We start from the raw sequence: 16,193 nt of genomic DNA on the forward strand, positions 1-16,193 counted from the left end.
AAGTTTGAAATTTGCCACCCGGGCGTAGGGTCGCGTGCATGGCCGTCCACTTTAGATGTCGTCGCCAAAAGTTGGTCACCATGCCCCTGTTTGACAGAAGCGAGACATTACAGACAGGACAAGAACGAGAGCAAGACAGAGGGACGTGGTGAGAAGCCAAGGTGAAAATTGAAAACGCGCGATGGAACAGAGTGAGAAAAGGTGCCGAGGTTCGGAAAAGGACGACCTTGGGCGGCGGAATTTCAACCCCCCCAGGCGCCTGGCCGGGATCTCCGGTAATCTCAATTCCACCACCGGGGCACTCGGAACCATTTTTAGGGTATCTAATCGGCGTTGGCAATATATTTCGGCGTCGCACTTTTACCTTTTTTCCGCGCCGAATATCAGGGCTTTTTCATGCCATGTATATATTCGGCGTGACCTGGATATTCGGCGTCCCAAAATTACAAATTAATGGGTATACATTCCCAAGCACGTGTCTCCACCTAACAGCCCCCTTCTCTACCGAACAAACCTCCTTCGAGGGTAAATAATTGTAAAGTTGTTTGGGTTCAACGTATAAAGGTATTGCCAATAAGTTTCACAATGGTAAATCACGTTTATCATTGGAATGTCTTTTACCAGGACACGACACATTTGACATGACATAGTTGTGTATCGCAAGTCTGTGGTGTTTGAAAAAGTTGAAAGTTTAAATTGCCACGTGAGGGTCGGCGTGGCATGGCCGTCACCTAGATGTCGTCACCAAAAGTTGGTCACCATTGCCCCCTGTTTGACAGGAGCGGAGGCATTACAGACCAGACAGGAACGGAGAGCAAGGACAGAGAGCATGGTGGAGAGCCAAAGGTGAAAATGAAAACCGGGCGCGATGGACAGGTAGTGGCAGAAAAGGAGCCGGAGGGTTCGAAAAGGTACGGGGCCTCGGGGGCGAATTCACCGCGCCTGGCCGGTATCTCGGGTATCTTCCAATTCCACCACCTGATGTTGGACCATTTTAGGTTCTAAAATCCTCAAGGGGGAACACCGGTGCAATCGACATTTTTTAGGTATCTAATCGGCGTGGCAATTATATTCGGCGTCGCCAGCTTTTTACCCTTTTTTCCGGCGCCAATATCAGGTTTTAATGCCATGAAACAAACTTAAAAGTAAAAAAATTTTTAGGTAAGGGGTTCTATAGATTAAAGGTCACACAAAATAGTTAATATTATTTTAGTGAATTTAACCATAAAATTTAAGTAATTTTATGTAAAGACCATGTCCTATATTTAGGAAGTGTAGAGGTTGATCATTTTGTATAAAAATAAAGTGTACCTTTAGTGTTAAACCGAAAGTAATTACAATTTGTTACCAGGAAAACAAACTCGGTAAATGACATATTGATGGACTCTTTGTTCTACACTCTCCGCTCACAAACTCCCTGCGGTCTCTCCGCCCGGTCGTCCACGGGGACACCACCAGGCAGTCCCCTTGGGTGCTTGTGCCGACGGCGGGGGACCTACCCTCCCTCCACCCCCCTCCACAGGACACCGGCACCTTCTTGACGGGCACCGCCGGTCCTTTCTGGTCTCGTTGGTGTCCCAGGCTCCCCTGCAATTTCAGTCGAACACCCCCTTGTCTCCCTTCCACAAGTCACCTTAAATCAACTGGTTATTGTTCATGGCATATATTACACCAAAAGTTGTGTCCTCTTTTTTTGTTTGTTGTTAACTTTATTTTGAACTCTTAACTCTTTGTCTACAACAAGAAGAGAACGGAGGGTCCCGGAGGAGAATGTTGCTCTGTTTATTCGGGTCTTCTTTATCTGCACACCTAACAACACTTAGGAGTGGTCTCTTCCAAGGGACGTCTGAAAGCCTCCCACACCCTCCTGGCGCACTTACACGTGTCTCAGGTAAAGGTCGTCGTTCGTCTCTTCCTGTCGTCGGGTACGGGGAGGGCCCACCGTCGTTCGGGGGTCGTTCAGTTAAGGGTCGGTACGGCGTCTTGTCGTAGGTTCCCCCGGCCATTGGGACCAGGGCTCGGGGGCATCCCGGATGGGGAAGGTTGGCGCCCCCGACACAGGTGTAGCGGCGTGCTTGACGACAGCAGCAGGGTCGGCTCGCTGCGTACGCGACCATCTAGGACGCCCTACTCCACCACGCGAGCCAGACCCACGACTACGGCCACGAGCGAGCCATCGCCCTGCCCCAGACTCTGACTGGGCCCGACCCCGAAAAATAGGAACCCGAAATTACTTGTGCCACTCCCCTAGGTCGGTCTAGTCCTTGAGGGCTCAGGGTCCTCCGTCTTCCGCCGGACCCCCTCGTGGTTCGACCGGGTCCGGCTAGTGGTGGAGGCAGTTCCAAGGACTTCGACAGGAGCCCCACCGCGACTGCCGGGTGACGTCGCGGTCCGTTGTGCCCGGAGTCTCCCTCCTAGGTCACGGCGTGCACTTGTCTTTTGTTCTGTGGCGTTAGTCTTGTTTGTCTTTCAATTTTGGTTATCACTTGTCGCAAAGTCGTCCATGCAGGTGTTCGGGTCTTCTCTGCTGCCTCTCCTGCTATCACCCCTCCAAGAAGTCGACCAACAGGGACGTCGGCCCTCTCCCCCCTCTCCTTCCCCCTGCCGACCGTCCTCGGGACAAGGACGGCTGTGCGCACCTTGCACTGTCCTCTCCATCTCCGACGGTGGTCCTGTGCCCGGTCCGCTCCTCCCACGCCGAGAAGAAGAGTTCAGCTGCCCCTGCCCGCCCCTTCCGTCCTTCGGTCGAACGGAAGTCTCCAGCACCTACCCCCTCCTGTCCGGTAGGTCAACTCTACCTACCCTTACACTCTCGGTCTCTCTTGTGTCCTCCATGCCGGCTAAGACGCTAGTGTATCGACAGCTCTTCGTCGCTCCGCGTCGCCTCCTCCCGTGGTCTTCTTCTGCCCTCTCCCTCCGCAACGCCCCAGTCTGGTCGACACTAGAAGCCGCCGAAATCTGCAAAAAAAGGAGCCCCGGGTCGAGACTGGCGCCCGGAGAGGTCTCCTTCTGCTCGAGACTCGACTCCCGCCGTCGTCGGTCCGTCGGTGCTGCGGAGGTGCATCCGGGACGCTACGGTTAGACCTGCGCTAGCGGTGCGTTTGCGGGCGTTATTTTCGATGCGCTTGGCGCCGAAATTTGGTCCTGCGAGAGGGCTAGTTCTGCTCCTGTCGAGCCTGTGCTGCTTGTGCAGTCCGTCCGGCTTGCGGTCCACCGGTCCCGGGCGGCGGAGAAGTCGGCCATAACTTCGCCCGGGTCTTTGTGTGTCTGAAACGCTATGTGATACAGTACAGTTTACACAGCACAGTACATGTTCTGTAGCTACTATTGCACTAAATGGTAACACTTGAATACGTTATGCAAATATGCAACTTGTTTGTTGAAATGTTAATAAATGGGAGCTTCCTCAAACAGCCATCTCTTTCCCGACAATCCCCTCTGTGCACGAACCCTTACATATGGTAATTCAACATTAAAACACCTGTGGCTTATAGTCCAGTGCGGCTTATATATGTACACATCATTCAATTTAGCTGCTGCGGCTTATATTCAGGTGCGCCTTATAGTCCGAAAATTACGGTAGCTAATGTATAGAACTGTAAAGTTAAGATGAACCTGATTCCACGTCTCTCTGTACAGTGGCCTGTCCGCTGCTGCTCTTCTGGCCCCTGGTGTGTGAGGTGCGTGGGAGTCGGGGGGGCAGAGCCTGCGGGGACGAGGGAGAGGACGCTGTGATGGAGATGAGACTGAGAGAACACCCCCAGCAGTTCACCTCCGCCCTGCTGCAACTCGCAACACGCTACCTCTTTATTCTCGGAGCACAGGTACGTCTACAGACCGTGAAACGCTTTTGTCCGGTCAGTATACCAAATATATTCCTCACCATGAGCAGCCGAACCCTTTTAAACTGCAATTTAGCTGCACTTTTATCCAACGCAACTTACAATAGGTGTATTAAACCATGAAGATACAAAAAAAGGCAAGAATCCTGTAAGAACATTATCTTACAAGCCAAACCCATTATAAGTGCTACTGCATTTGCTTCTTTTTAATCTTATCTTACCTCTATATTTTGTATTGTACGTGTTATATCGACGTAAAATGTGCCCAATTCTACTTTAACTTCTAGTATTTGTATACCGATTTTTTTAATCTTTATTTGACATTTTACTTAAAGAAATGTATACAAAAATAGGAATTTATTTTGTTCATCTATTTATTGGAAATGCCACTACCGTATGTAAATGTCTATGTTATTGTATATTTTTATTGCAAAGTGCTTCTTTCATTTCTTATTTTTATTCATATTTTTATTTTAAATATTCTTTTATTTATCGTTTTTTTTTATTACCATTCCAAAGTGGAGAAACTGACACGAAACCCAATGATTTAAATGGGATAAATAAAAGTATTCTGATTCTGATGATTGATAGATTTCCACATTACGGCAGCATCTGTACCAATATATTTTGTCTCCAATCTAAAACATTTGGGATATTTTGTAATCTATAACCTAGGATTATTTTCTTTAGTCCGATGTGTAATAATCATTTGACGTCTTGCATGCAGTCCTTGCTTCCTCCGCGTACCTTAATCACGTCGCTGTGCCTGCGTCCCTTCACAGGTCTTCTCTTCGGTCTGTGCTGCTGCTATCCTCAGGAGACACCTAATGGTGTGGAAGGTTTTCGCACCCAAGTAAGTGCCCGAATGAATTTTCCAGCTCACACAAACTCTCTTACAGGAAAGACTCTTAAAATATATATTACAGTGGTTGACAGTGACACCATGTTCGTGTCCTTATTTACATCTGCTTAGCCAGAAAGCAAAGTTCCTGACTTGAATTAATGCTGTTTGTCATTCATCAGAATGCATCACATTGAGACTTCAACAGAATGGAGAAACATGTTTTCCAGATCCCCTTTACTCAAACATTTGTTTTTCTTTAGTTTATGTCCCTGACATCCTTGACTATTCTGACACGCAAAGTTTGCCACTAGAGGGCAGACGCATCTCTTCACTGACAGGAGGGATTTATGTTCCAGGAAAAATCAAATGGAACCCAATCACTGTCTTTTACACAAATAAGAAAAGACAGAGAAAGATCAACACTGGCAAAGAAACCTGAAATCTTGAGCGCAGGTCAGACATTGTGCAGTTTTTAGATTTGTAACTGTACCGTGGATCTCTTACTAAGATAATATTGTGTTTCTTAACACGGTCACCCACTGCCAGTTGCAAGCTAACAAACTAACCTGAAAAGAATACAAGATGCTGACTTGATAGCTTTTTTAAGTGTGAAAACCCTGTTAAGAAAAAGGTGTTTAAGGATGGGAGGACTTATTTTTCAACAAATATCTAGATCTTATACTAAAGAATTTGAATGGATCTTTTTTTTTTTTATCAGATATCTTGATTTATAGATCTTATCCTTAAGACTTACTATAGAAAAACATTTCTGGAATAATTTTCTTGTTCAAATAGTGTCATTTTTTTGTATTTTTACATCTTAAATGGGAAAATCATGTTAAGGTTCCCTATTAACACAAAATCAAATCATAGATCTTTATAGTATGGACTTACTATAGAAAATAAATCCTGTTAAGAATGATATACTGTATATATAGACTCTACTATATCCTCTGTTCTCTCCCCGCAGGTTAATGTTTGAGGCCTCGGGGTTCCTGGTGAGCAGCGTGTCTCTGCTGATCGGGGTCGCTCTGGTGCTGCGAGTGGACGTGGCCGTGGGCGGATGGTTTAAGAGACTCATCCCCGACGCGTCCAGGTAGCAGAGAACAGAGGGAACGGACATGGCAGACAACACTGTATAGTTTTTATACGGACCTCTCACAAAAACATTGCCATCTGTGTCTGACATCAGGATCTCCACAAATACGTCATGGCCAGGCCAACGCACACTTCCTGTTCAGCCAGGGGACTTTAGGACATCGAATCTTGGACTGACTTGAGCATCTTTTGAGTCTCATTTAAAGATTTTGTACTGTAAGACGATAAGCTTGTAGACCGCCTCACTTAGCTGATGAGGTTGGAGACTTTTAGTTGTGTGTGGTCAGAGGAGGAATGTCTGAATGTCTCCTGTTTTTCTAACTCATAGCATGGATACAACCTTTCAAGCCAGACCGTTTACAGCAGCAGTCTGTTAACAGATGGCTAGCAACCATACTTAAACAAATTTGGCCTTTTGGGGATTTTTTTCCTCCAATTTGAAAGAGAGTCTTGCATATGTACGGAGGCCCTGAGACGCAAGTGAGAAAAAAAAAATGCTGAATCACTTTCTAAATCTGCTGGAACTAGTTGTCTGTCCTGCACTTATTAAGCTGGTGCATGTACAGTTTGTTAGCAAATGTTGTTACTGTCATGTCTTTGTTTTGGATAGAAATGAACTTTAATCATTTCATTAATTATACCTTGATTGTGACCCATAAATACATTGAAGAAGAACATTTAGTTATAGCACAGTTAAGAAAGAAAATATAATAATAATAAAAATACATTATATTTATATAGCGCTTTTCCTGGTGCTCAAAGCGCTTTACAAGCATATATAATAATAATAATAATAATAATTTGTATATGATATGAAAAAACAAAACCTTTTAATCAAGACAAGACCGCCTAGGAGTATGACATGAACAATTTTAATCGCCATAAGGGAAAAAATGTACGGAACTCTATCTTTCTGTATTATTCCACGTTTCGCGAGCACAATTAGAAAAACTACATTTTAAAAGCTCAGTGTACGCTGTTACATTATTCCAGCGTGTTCTTTAAGTGCCCATGTATGTGCCTCGGATTTAGAGTGCATGAAGAACGTGTGAAAGAAAACATTAAATGCTTTTAATCCTATTTCATACATGGGATGGAGTTGCACTTCAGCCTATTATGGACTAAATTAGATTTACAACACCTGACAAAACACTTTAGTTCACCAATTTCCACAAAATGATCCCATCAAAAACCTTTTATTTGTTCTGTTCTTGAGTCATAAACAAAAGAGACAACGATTTTGATCAGAAAATGGATCACCAAAATATTATTTTTTCCCCTTGCCTCATTGGGCTTCCGTACATGTGTGCGTGCAGGAGCAAGAGCATGTGAATGTGTTTTTCTGCAGAGGCTTTAACCACCAAGGCCATCTGCCATCCAATGTGTGGAGCTACTTCATGATCAGAAATCAAGTGCATTACACGTCCTAAGTGTTTGCTGGAGGCTTTTTTTGGTATGTTTTTCAAGATTGTGAAATAACCAGCACGTGTGGTTACTGCCAATTTACATAGTATTACTGTGAACTTAGTTTTATTTATTTATTTTTACACGGTTTTGGGTTCTTAATCATTTTTTTAGGGGTTCTGATTCCTATCTCTAATGCCTATTTATAATTCCTTCTTTAAATCTCAAACTAAACTTTTGTCTTATTCCCTGGAACAGGTGCCTACATTTGACCAATGCCTTTTTTTGTGTATGATGTCATTATGTTGACAGGGACATTTAATCCAGTTGGTTAATTTATAAGTCAGTATCTGAAGTAAGATATGTGACTGTTGTGCAGCTGTAGTCAGCAGCTAAAGCTAATTAGCTAATGCATGATATGGAAGGGGTGTTGACTCAGAATGAATTAGCTACAGTGAAATAGTGCTGCGTTTCTCTGGCTGCTGTATGGGAGTGACTGGTCATTTAGAGCGGCTGCCGTAGTGATCAGCCCAAAGTGAAGGTTTGGCTAGGTTGTGTGATGACGGGGCACTTTTTCTGTTCTGTTCTCAAAAGTTTAATATATGAATATCTGATTGATTATGATGATTTTTTTTCATTCTGTGAGAAATGTAATAAAAGTTTTTTACAAGAAAACCTCAGACGTGATTCATTTTGTGGTCGACGAAGAATGTTTGTCCCTGTAACTTTTGTTAAGAAAGAAGGAAATTCACCAAGGTCATTAGACATCTGAAATATATCTTTTAAATGAAAAACACAATTGTACATTATAGAAAAGGGATACATCTTGTTGCAGACTGAAAATGAACGCACAAACTCTGGGTCTCAAAAGTAAAGCTAATTTGAAAGTGCCTCCACTGTTTACAAAAAGAAGTCTGATTGTTAGAAGTCTATGCGAAAATGACCGAACATCTCACTTGATTCCTTATCTCAGTAAACATTTTCCTTAAGATGTTTTGCTTTCAATTGCTGGTTAAAGGTCTTTTTTAATACCTCATGATATTCAATGTGTAAATGATGGTCCCCTTCGAGTAGACTCAGAAGAAACTGGGTCTAAAGTTAAACCAATGCAACATTGCCTTTAGGTTGCAACACGTAATTCAATTGTATAGAAAAAATGACCCTAATGATTGTATGGCCTCAATTGCTAAAAGTCGGTTTGGGTGATCTCCATGTGTTCGTGTTGGTTCTTGAACCTATTACATATCTTTTTGGTTCATGAAAGTTAATCGAAACAATTTGGTTTCCTAAAATGTCTTGCTCAGGGATCAGATGATCTTCGCTTCACCCTCTCCAATCACTTTTTGTTCCAATAAAACAAGATAACCGGCTACAACTCGACTAATTAGAACAGTTCTCGACAAACCAATCAATGAATGAACTTCTAAACAGTCCATGCCAAAAATATGGTCCTGAAGAATTAAAAAAAATTATCTTCTTCTTTCAAATTCACCAAAGTTATTACACGCGATCTGAAGCTTTGGCAAAATAAAAAACGTTATGGTCGGACATCAACTCTGCAGATCTCGGATGTAACGATCGGACGATGTGGTTTATTGTGCGTCTGTGTTTCTACATTAGCATAATTTATTGTCGCACTGAAAACAATTTATACGTTGCAGAAAGTAGTATTTAATGTTCAGTATATTGATTCAAGGACCTCATGGAGGAGACAGGTGCTGCCATACGTTTTTACTGCCCATCAGTCAAGGTGCTTCATTCATAATTCACCGGGGCACTCCATTTTTCCACTTCCCATAAGTCTGGAAGCTGTCAAACATCTCACTCGTACAAACGGGCAAAGGGCAACATTATGTTCATGTTCTCTTCCTGACTCAGCCTGCCTATAACATGTTTTTTCCAGTAAAGTAATAATCTTCTTTGAGATGCGCAGTACTCAATAAATAGAATTTAAATTAGTTTGTTTTTGATACGTGATTTGCATACACTTTAAATGCAATTTACATTTAGTTTTTATAATGGAAACGGGATACAAACTGGACAGGGTTGAATTCATTTATTAAATTATGAATATGAAACCTCATGAGATTACAGACGCAGAACTCTGACACAGCTTTATAAACGGTAAAGACAGAGATGGCATAAATACATAATGGAGAAAATTGAAAAGCGCATTTTCAAAGCCAGAAGTTGAAACACTTGATAATTGAACTGTTATGATTCACAAGGCTAAAGTTAAATGGGAAAGAAAACTAGAAAGTAAAACAAAAAAGGTTTTTCGACACCATTGTGGTTTTGTTTTGTATGGAATACTACGAGGGCCAAGCATAGCGGGGAAAAATGTACAAATAATTAAAATTACATTTAAAAAAAAAGGTTTAAATTATGAAACAAATTTAAATCAAATAAAAGTAAATATTGTTTTATTTGTAAAAGCAAATGAAAGAGATGAGTCATAATTTTAAGAAAATCAATCAAATAAAAGTAAATAAAATGTATTACAGAGTAAATAAGAGATCCAATCTGTTATTTTAAATACAAAAATTGAATACAAGTAAAAAGAAAAAATGAAATACCAATTTAGGATAAATTTGAGTTTGCGTATTCACTGAAAGATTGAACGTATTGCAAAATGTTAACCTTTTTAATTATATATTAATGTTTTACATTATGCCTTGGCCTAATACTCTTGGGTGGGATTCTTCACACTTGGAAACCCACTCTAGAATGATCAATTTCCATATAAGCAACATCAAAACTTTCACCATAACATTAAAAAAACTTTGGTTCTTATTTTTGTTATTTTGGATGTGAAACACCATTATCTGTGGAGTAGATTGGCACACCTTCATTGAAAGCACTCCTGCTCCTCTAACTGCTCATGATTACAGGATGAACAGCCCTTTGGACAACAATGCCCGGATTTCTGCTTTCATCCGATATTAAAGTCAGAGTAATGTGTATCATGGGGATAGAAAATCATCCGGCTGCTCTCTGATGTTGGTGTTCAGTGCGAAGGGCTCTTTGCACAGGGGACAAGACACAAAATAGTTTTGATACAGCCATCATCACTCGCTGTAGCTCCTCCGATGTGAACGAATAGGATCTCTTATAACTTCATGAGCATCCATTAGGCTCGGTTTCAACATCTGTAAAAGCAAACTCAAAGTCCAAAAACGTGGCATCTCAAAAGTTCCAGAATGATCAGAAATCTGTTGTTATAAATATTTATTTATTGTAACATATACACAAAGTGGACCTATCATGCTATATTTGAATAATATAGTGTAGGACCTTACCTACATAAGGCATATTTATACTTTTTATTTTTCAAAATACCAAACAGATCATGCATTTTAGCCATTCCTCATTTCGCTCAATTTAACACTGGCTGATTCTGTGAGAACAGCACCATCTACAGGCCTGGCATATGTACTACAGCGTCTCCAGCGCTTTCGAACGGCAATGTCCGTGGCTGTCTCCTCCTGATTGGTGGAGTCGGCCCAATAGCCGTAGCGCCACTTCTGTGACGTCATATAAGTGTTCAAATCTGGATCAGTCTGTATCAGATCCGTTGCAGCCTCTTTTTAAGAGATTTGGGTATGGAGGAAAATAGAGAGTGTTGTGTTTTCTGACACTTGCGTTCACACCTGCCTTGTATAGTCCGGTTGAATCTAACCCTGGTGCGTTTAGCCGCTTGGTGCGGTTCATTTGGGTCGGTGTGAATGCAGTCTGAGACCTCTGAAGTGAACTAAACAACCGGACTCTGGTCCGCTAAAATAGGTGGTCTCGGAGCGCTTGCTTGCGAACTCTGGAGCGGTTCATTGCTGGTGTGAACGCAGTCCACACCAAAACATAGGAAGCGTAGTATTTACGAGTCACAAGAACGCGGATATCTTCCAAATCTTCAGCGAAAGAGTCTTTCAAGACATCCGCGGTTGTTTAGTTAAAGAGTGAAGCAGAATGAAGTGTTGAACAGTATCGTGTAAAGTAAAAATTCTCCGTCAGCTACATAAAAGTAAGAACACCTGTCATCGGTGAAACGCCCCTCCTTACTGCAGAACGTCTCTCATGAACAAGAACATGCCGATCTCGATCCCTCCGCTTCGCGATGGGCTCCTGATCAGCCTGTCGGTGTTATTTTCCCCATAATGACGGCGCCGCTGCTCATTATCCCGCTTATTACATGGACACATTCTCAACAAAGTAACGACATGACTCCCAATATTAATTGAAATGCTTTTATGGATTTAGAAAATGTTTTTATTGATTTAAAAAATAGTTGAATGTATTGATTTAAATTGACATGCATCCGCTAAGAAAAATAGTCCGTTGTTACTGTTTGAATTAAACAGTGTGAATGAAACGGCAGCTCTCAGCTGTGTATTTACACAACTAATGGCCCATCAACCACAGCTCTCTCCCCACATAATTGTGATTTATTTATTGTGGCTTTTAGGTTTTTAGGTATAAAATGTTATGTAATTCAGGCTTATAGTTCATCCTTCTCTAAAAGCCTTCAACAATGACTCATTGTTGAAGGCTTTTAGAGAAGGATGAACTATAAGCCTGAATTACATAACATTTTATACCTAAAAACCTAAAAGCCACAATAAATAAATCACAATTNGCGCTTATTTCTGACCAGACCATCCTCTGATGAAATCCACAGATACTCGCTCCGCCCCCTTACTGTGTATCGCTCACTGATTGGACGATGCAGGGCATGCACTGATCTGATGCTTCTTGACATGAGAGCAGTACCCCAGCGGAGTGAAGAAAATACATGAAACTCACGAGGGTCACTCCTCAGTCTATACTGTGTTTTGTTTCAATTAATGTATCATTTAGTTACAAATATGTGATCTGTCTGAACAACAAAGTTGTCAAAAAAAGTTTTATTCATTTATTGGAAACATTTTCGTGATCGTTTTTTTCGTTTATACATTTTAAGAATGGCGTTTATCTTTTTTGAGAATCAGTTCTTATTTTATTTAATGTATTTGGGTCTACAACAGATGATACAAATGTTTGTTTCAGTAAATGTGTACTAACAGAGGCGGGGGTGTTTGTGAAAATAACCGGGACAGAGCTGCTGTCAGACGAACAGCAGCTCCGGAAGAAAGGACGTCCCATTGCTATTAAAACTAATTTCCCTGCTTCTCGTGGTTTCCTTGCGTCTCTCTATGCCTCCCTGGTGGGAGGGACTAAACGCAGGGAAATGACCTATGGAAATGACGCAAGTGAGGGACGCAAGGATTCCATTTAATCGACCTGAGAAGGACCCTATGGCTGTGTGTGGCCGTTTCTCAATCTCGAGGATTCTGGCTTCCAAGGCCATATTTCAAGGATGCTACGTCATCGAGTGCCGCCGAAGGACTGTTCCAATCTCCAGCATACTTAATTCCACCGAGGCCGCGTCCTTGGTTTGGGGGACATTTCGAGGCTGCACATGGGTAGACTTCGTGTCCTTAAAATCCCCACAATGTTTTGCGCACGGACCAATTTCAAAAACCCTTGCGGAGAATTGCTGAACCGACGCAGCACAGATTTAAATGTAAGTATGTAGTGGCGTAGAACATGTGTTGGTAAATATGTTACTTTGTTACATTTGTTTTTATATCATCAAAAATGTGTCCCGTGAAAGTAAAGCAAGTTCATAATTAGATAGACATCGTGAGGTATTTATTTTCGGTACAGTTTATGTTGAAACCGTTAGAGAGAGTGGCACACTTGTTAGCCTGTTCCATTCTTCTTCGTTTTCCGAAGCCGTGGCTTGGAAGCTTGCTTCGCTTCTGAAGGAAGTGAATTGGAAGTACGCGACTACCAAGCCAGCATCCTCGCGATTGAGAAGCACCCTGTGTCCTCCTTCTTTTCTCTTTCTCTTCTCTATTTGGACTGCAAGCCAGCAACATGTGCTTTTCTGCTCCTCAATAAAGTTACCTTTTGCACCTTCGATGCACCGCCACCGACTCCTATCTCTCGGCACTACACTATAATGATTAGGCTACTATCAAGAGCTGTTGATTTTGCTTTAACGTTACTTTCGGTTGGTTAACTTTCATGTTTACTCTTTTGGTAGCAATGAGAACAAGATGAATGAATGTTGTCAACCAATTCAATATATTTCAATATGTTCACTGTAACAGTTTAGCTTGTTGCTAATCCTTAAGCTATATATTTTTGACAAAAAGATGGCTCTAATTAGCGAAAAGTTAGCTTAATATTGACGCTAGCAACAGGAGCTAAAAACAAAAGCTAGAAACAGAAGTCCAAATGGTGTTTGTCTGTCTGTATGTTTGTGTTTACTAAGGTACTTTCTGTTATTTCCCTCTAGTTTCTTATGTTTCCCATACAATTGTGAGGCGCATTTGTAAAACCCCAGAATAAAAATGTTCATAATGGTTGATGTAGAAAAGTAGATTGGTAAAATGCTTGCCTACTAAGAAAAAGTAATTTCCCAATCAGGACTTTTGATACATGACTTCAGCTTGTTTTAAAATATTAACAAAATCAATCTTATTTTGTTAAATCTAGTATTTAATAAATTTTGATCCTGTCTTTCAATACTTTCAGCTTGACTTTGTTAACAGAAGATTATCTGGGTCCCGAAACAATTCTAGATTTAAAGTTATATTAGTAAAAACGACTATGCTGCAAAAATATCAATACCAAAAATACTGTAGGCCTAACTGCAGCAGTAGTAATTGTCATCATGAGATGAAATAAAGGAGATAATAGCTTTCTCGGGCTTAGAAGCATTTTCGGCCGAGTACTGACTGAAAGTATAAAAAAAAAAAAACTAAAACACTGTCCTGCTCTCAGTGTAAATGATCTTTCTTCTCCTCGCTGCAGTGAATCTCACTAACTGTATTGATCTTCCTTCTATTTGGAAATAAGTGGCTGAGGTGAAAGAGGCTCTACAACGTTGTTTAGCTCTCACATCCGTCCGTGTTGTCTGCTGGCTGCTTACAGCTGCAGTGATAATACGAATGTGATGGAGCGCTCTCGGACATTTCGGCCCCATTCCCCAATGCCTGGACTTTATTATGATTAGACTCTCCCAAGGGCCTATGACAGTAGCATCTGCACTGCTTGTATGGAAGTATATTGACAACAAAAAGGGATTGAGATAAAACAGATTTGAGAAGGCTGAAAACAAGCACTACTGAGTCAGCAAGTCAACAGAATTAGGTTTGACTGCAATCCAGATCATGTGAACACTTGTTTCTGAGTCTGCTCTTTAGATGTTCTCAAGTATTTTTGGGCAAAACATTTGTTTCCAACAATGTATGACTTGCAACTGCTCTGAAGGCCTATATAGTCAATTGTTTAGCCTATGATGTCACTTATTATGGGCATTTTGATCCGCGCTTAATATTGAAGATCAGCCAAATTCTCCCCTTAATGTAACCTATCCATGTTGGCATGTCAGATTCGAGCCATGACTTTCATTCTTAATTGCCACATCCCAAGACAATATCTGAAAAACGTAAAAAGAAGACACAAGAAACCTTTGCATCTAGTTTAAAAATCAATTTTCGACAACTTTTAAGAATAAAAACGACAAAATTAACTTTGAATTTGAACAGGTAATTATTTTAAGTGTTACGTGTTTAGATTTTCAAGAAATTGCAGACAACAAATACTGCTCTTTGTCTTCATTTGGAGGTTAAACAACTCTACTGTCCTACTTTGTATTTTGAAAGTAGAGGAAGAGGATGACTCTTTTCTTCCTGGTAAAATGTAAAAACAGTTTGAGTTTGCGTTTAGAGAATACAAACCGTCAACATTTCTGTGCACGCGCCTTTGATCATTGTCAGCTCAAATTCCACGTTCCTCTTGCTGCTCAAATCAATGCTACGCTAACTGTTGTCTGTTGTCCTACGCATACAAATCTGCCTTTGTGCTCTCGAATGTTGACATGCAGACTGATGAGTAGCGCTCGCATTTGCTTCATGCTCTCTTTAATCGTTTGCGGTCAAAATACACAAGTCATGACTTCTCGAGAGCACTTAGGAGGGGTTAAGTGACTGACTAAGTACCCATTTATTTCTGTAACCCACTAACCAGAAGAAATATGGCTTAAAGACTTTCCTGTGGTTCTCTGCCCTCATAACCTTTCACTCTTACATGTAAGGCATTCAGTTGTTCATAAAGGCATGCATTACTCTTAAAAGCCAAAGCCTGACTGCTAACAACATACCAGCTGGTTGAGGAATGTGCTCTTGGGAATTTGGCAAAAGAGAGCCCTTCATTTTACCAGGTAACAATAGCCCAGTGTAATTGTTTTCTCTAATTGTGGCTTTGCTAATTAATCACCTCAGACATGTTTCAAGAAAAGCTGACAGACATTATCAATCGATTCAGAAACCTGTTTCACAATGCCAGTGTGGATTTTATCCCTTCTGTACCCGCCGACCAAATGTCTGGGCATTGTTAAAGGAAGGGTTATAATTAAACTCAACGCAAAACTCACATTAAGTCAAATACTATTTGCCTTCCATAAACCCACAATTCATTGTCATGTTAAAAAGCTTTTGAGAGAAACTGCAACAGGAGAACATCCCACCTTGAATGAAGGTGAATCTTCCTTCCCTGTGGGCACGACGATAAAACTAGCCACGTATCAATGGTTCTACTCGTCTCATAAAGCCCATAAGGCCTCTGCTGTCACAATCTCAAATAATGTGATGTGTCATGATGCTGTCTTTGTCCTTGTCTGTTCTCTTTGTGTACCTCCAGTTTTTAATCTAATACCCTTCAACATGAAAAACAAAAAATATTTCTGTTGTCAAATGTATCCCTAATCTATCTTTTGAACACCCCATCTGCAGGCTCTGAAAAGATTAAAGATGGATTCCTCACAGAGGACAGCAGATGTCCTTTTGGATTCACAACAGTTGCGATGGATTTCAACCGGGGCCCAAAAGTACAACACAAATAGAAACCCCAATACAAACTTCTAAAGCCATTCCTAATTCAACAATCCTTTGTGGATCCTT

General features: G+C 41.3%; 2 protein-coding genes across 2 annotated transcripts in view; one reads left to right on the forward strand and one right to left on the reverse strand.

The window, feature by feature from the left end:
- angpt2b (angiopoietin 2b) overlaps positions 1-16,193 on the forward strand; it is a 510,244-nt gene that overhangs the window by 219,810 nt on the left and 274,241 nt on the right. The gene's annotated exons all lie outside the window — the stretch shown is intronic.
- The window catches only part of arhgef40 (Rho guanine nucleotide exchange factor (GEF) 40), a 146,410-nt gene that overhangs the window by 10,698 nt on the left and 119,519 nt on the right, over positions 1-16,193 (reverse strand). The window lies entirely within an intron of this gene.

The sequence above is a fragment of the Notothenia coriiceps genome, unplaced genomic scaffold (genome assembly GCF_000735185.1).
Source record: "Notothenia coriiceps isolate Sejong01 unplaced genomic scaffold, NC01 NC01_scaffold00037244, whole genome shotgun sequence".
In the NCBI taxonomy this organism is placed as follows: Eukaryota; Metazoa; Chordata; class Actinopteri; order Perciformes; family Nototheniidae; genus Notothenia; species Notothenia coriiceps.